Source organism: Morone saxatilis, unplaced genomic scaffold, assembly GCF_004916995.1.
Source record: "Morone saxatilis isolate NCDOM2014 unplaced genomic scaffold, NCSU_SB_2.0 Contig10, whole genome shotgun sequence".
Taxonomy (NCBI): Eukaryota; Metazoa; Chordata; class Actinopteri; family Moronidae; genus Morone; species Morone saxatilis.
In genome coordinates, this window is record NW_023339652.1 from 1,329,427 (window position 1) to 1,333,751 (window position 4,325).

At 39.7% G+C, this 4,325-nt stretch overlaps 1 long non-coding RNA gene across 1 annotated transcript; it reads right to left on the reverse strand.

Moving 5' to 3' along the window:
* Positions 1-2,960: 2,960 nt before the first annotated feature.
* Positions 2,961-4,305, reverse strand: LOC118341648. Its single transcript, XR_004797445.1, has 2 exons — positions 3,707-4,305; positions 2,961-3,162 (listed from the first exon to the last, which is right to left on the reverse strand). It is a non-coding gene; the product is annotated as an uncharacterized LOC118341648 (long non-coding RNA).
* Positions 4,306-4,325: the final 20 nt, after the last annotated feature.

The following is a 4,325-nucleotide window of genomic DNA, read 5'->3' on the forward strand; positions in this document are numbered from 1 at the left end:
GTATATTCCAATGTTAAAGCGCAAAGATTCGTTTCGTCTCATATTAAGGTTCATTCCGGTTCCATCTTGCCCGCGCGGTGTGCCAGGGTTTTCTTACAACTCTTGCGCCCACCTTGCTTCTCTTGAGCCTGCTGACCACCCCTGCTTTAGGCTCATGTTCCGCAGCTACAACCATTCAAGGCGTTGACGGACGATTTATGCGAGGTCCAGTGAAGCACCTTTCTCCCCCCCCCTAGCAAACCGCTAGAAGCCTTCCCCAACAACTATTAAACAACATAACAATACACAAAACCTGCTTGGCGCCCGATACACGGTGGTCTAAGGCTATCGGGCAGGATAACGTGTGCGTCGTTTCCTCACCACGTCCTCATAATTATTTATCTTTTCTGCCCCGTTCTACTCCATCCATGGCGCACATCCATCCGGTGTGTAGCCCAGCGTGCTAACCAATGCTATCCTGCGCACAGGAACCAACGGCGGACGACATAAACAAACACAAAACAAACAAACCCACACTCCGCTGTGCCCAAACCCACCAGCTCCTCACCTCAACACTTACAACACGATACTTTAAAGCGGGTCAGCTTCAGCCTTTAGCCCCGTTAGCCATTCATAAGCCCATGTGCCTTGCCCGCCGGTTAGCACGACAGCAACGGAAGCTGCAACGGACACAACAACACAAACACGCGCTCTGGTGCGGAGTTAACACAGTCCCTGGGAGTTTAGCCCACACGTCGACGTATAGACGATGTTTTTCTAACGGTTCAGTTTGGGGAAAATAATCGGTAATCCTCACCACCTGATGGTGTGATTCAGGGCTGAAGCTCTGGACGCACACAGAAGAAGGTGGGCAGGTGACGCAGTACGGTAAACGAATCTGCGTTCCCAAAGCACTCGGTGAAGACGCGCCCGCGTTCGGTTTCTTCCAACAAAAATAGATAATCTAAATTCTATGTAATCACAATGTACCGACGGAAGCATTCAGGCACAACTAAGAACAAATATTTTGAAAAGTCATGAAATTAGGTTCACGCGAGAATAAAGTTGTACGATTACGCAGGGAATAAAGTCATTATATTAGTCTACGAGAATAAGTTCGTAAACATTACGCAGATTTAAACGTCGCGTACACATACGGAGAAAAAAGGTCGTATATATTAGGTCTACGGGAAATTAAAGTTTGTAAATAATTTACGAGAATAAGTGCATGGAGATATAGGTCACCGCCGCACCACTAAAAGTGGCGGGAAATATTGGCGGAGAATAAAAGTCAATAATATTGCGAGAATAAGAAGTAGATGAAACATACCGGGAGAAGAAAGTTGGGTAACATTGCGGCTAGAATAAAACGTCAGAAAGTATCTGCGGAGAAGTAAATTGTAAACTTTATTAGAATAAAGTTGTGACCATTGACGAGAATAAAGAGATATTTCAGAATAAAGTAGCAATTTCATGAGAACATGTCGCCTGTTGGCCAGCCAGAAAACGGTGTGTTAACAACGGAAAGTATCAATCGTTAGGTTACCCTGGTTGACTGTCGGTACGACTGAGGGACAAACAGTGACGCTTGCTGGGCTCAGGCTCGGGAGGTGCTGTTTGGGTTGGGCGTCACGATCTTGGATAGACTCTATCGAAGCTCCTTTTTATTAAAACGATTACATTATTCTCATAATATTACAACTTTAGTCGTGTAACATTACGACTTTATTCTCGTAACATTACGACTTTATTCTCGTAACATTACGACTTTATTCTCGTAATTTCCTAAAAAATAAAAAAAATGTATTTCTTAGTCTGGCCCTAATACTCCGTCGTATAAATGTGATAAATACGGAACACCTTATTATTATTATTGTTATAAATGTAAATGTAGCACTAAAAATCTTTGTTGTTCGAATCATTTTGATGTGAAGCTACTTTATAATTCGAATAACAAAAAGACTACATATATATATATATTGCCCTAGTGTGACATACCCATTGCTCTTTTGTTATTGTTCTATTTGTATTGTTTGTTTTTTGCTTCTTATTGTGTATAAACCATACATGAGCCAATTCATAATACTTAACATAAATAACATGTGTTTTTATTGCAAAATAATGTTTCTTATGTGGGTTCTGTGACCTAAACTTCTCTCCAGCGGTGGAAAGTATTACGAAATATGTATCAGTAATTATTGTTTTTGTTAAATTTGTTTCATATTTGGTCTTATATTTTTTTAAATAAAAAATAGAAAAGAAAAGTAGCAGTTAGTAGTCACACAGGCAATTATATCTTCACATGACCATAAAAATGTTGAACATTACTCAAGTACTGTACGTTTTAAAAAAGTTTTGACAGATTAAGGTCAAGTTAACCTTAAAATGCTGGTACTTAAGTACAGTACTTGAGTAACTTTATCTGTGTTTACCCATATGTACATGTATGTGTTATACATGTACAGTATTTACATAATGCTCAGGTGCAATTACTGTATTGCAACTTCATAGCAATGTTATCTGTAAAAAAGTCTTGATTTTGATAGTTAAACCTCTTCAGGAAGCAAATTTAACTCCGTCGGATCTGTAATGTTGTATCAAACACCAGATGGTATCAGAGATCTACAGTAAACAAAATACTTTAAATGTAGTTCACAGAGACTCCTCCAGGTGGCACTCTCAGTCTATTATGAGTGGACAGGAAGTACTTATTCAGTATTATTTAATACAATTTTATACATTTTTAACCATCGTATTAGTCTTAAGATGATTTTTGGAAAGTTGCCTGTGACCAATTAAAACCACAGAGTTCAGACTGAAGCCGGTTGTTCTTTCAGAGGCACCAGTTTAATTAAGTACAAAACCACCAATCTGTCTGTTTCTATAGATTTAAAGACAGTCGGACTGATTATGCCTGGAGTCACATGAGGACATCTGATCTGTTATGTAAAGCTTTCTTGTTACTTTAAAAAAAAAAAATGGACGGGGGAGGAAACCAAATTTATTTTCAGGTAAAAAACAGAAATATTCTCAACATATTTCAGATGTATACGACGAGAACTCCCATCCTGTCATCATTCCCTCTTCTTCAGGCCCCGCCTCCGACGTCTGTGATTGGCAGCCTGGACAGGAAGGCAGTAGATGTGCATGGGGAACTTCTTGAAGTAGCTGCTGACCCACGGTCTGTGGAAGACACAACACGAAACAATCACTCTATTTACTGCACTACATTTACTGTCTGTTAAAAAGAAGTTGAAGGTTAGTATGGCAGAAACATTTTTGATATTTTAACACCTCAAAGTATTTGTCTTCAAACATGAGTTTTTCATTGTGTTCTGTCAGAGAACATATTATACCAAACTCCCTTTAAGAAATATGACACATTATCAATTCCTCACACGTCCCTAAAAACACGTAACTCTTGAAGAGACAAGATTAGTGCGTCATATGTTGAAAATCTTCTGGTCCATTCGGCATCAATCAGTGAGGATTTGACAGACATTTTGGGGGATTGTTGCAACCTAAAATGCCTTATTTCACTGCAGCTTTTCTAAAATAAACTGTGATACATATTGTATTTTCTTCCAATAGAATTGTGAGAGAAAGTGAATATTGCAAAACTGATTGCGATTTGTTTTTATTATACATTAAAAATCAAAGGCAACTTAGAATAAAATTGTTAGTAGTTTGGAGTCCTCCCACCATGGTTCCAGCTTTTCTGTCATACCTCTTTTAAACTTCACACAAAGATTTCTGTAAAGGATACACTCTTCCGGCAAGTCTCCTCTCTACTCCAGAGGCATTTTAGGAATTGAGACGTCTGTCAAGATGGCGCACTGAGATCGAGTTCAGGGTCACAGGCAGGAGTAGAGTGGACAGAGGAGACGAGGCTTCAAATAGAGAAATGAAAAGAGCAGACTGACTAAAAAACGGACGATCAGATTCATCTTCAGACCAAACTGTCAAATTCTTCTGAGTTAGTTCAGCTACAGGAGAGAAAAGTGGAAAACTAAAACACTGCTGCTTCAACCTGTTGACTCATACACTGAATGTGAGTTTGACTAAAAATAGAAATCAGAGTTCAGTGAAGTAAGTAGAGGAGGGAGGGGAGCCAGGACTGACTGCACTTCAGATTCCCTCAGAAAAAAATGGCTTCCAGATTAGAGGAAGATCTGTGCTGTCTGGTCTGTTGTGACATCTTTAGAGATCCTGTCTTCTGCCATGTAGCCACAGCTTCTGTAAAGATTGTCTGCAGAGCTGGTAGAGAGAGAAACAAACACGCTGCTGATTTGTCTGGACCATCAGCAGCCAGTGTGTGTCGTCTGCAGAGATTCAGAAAAACACTC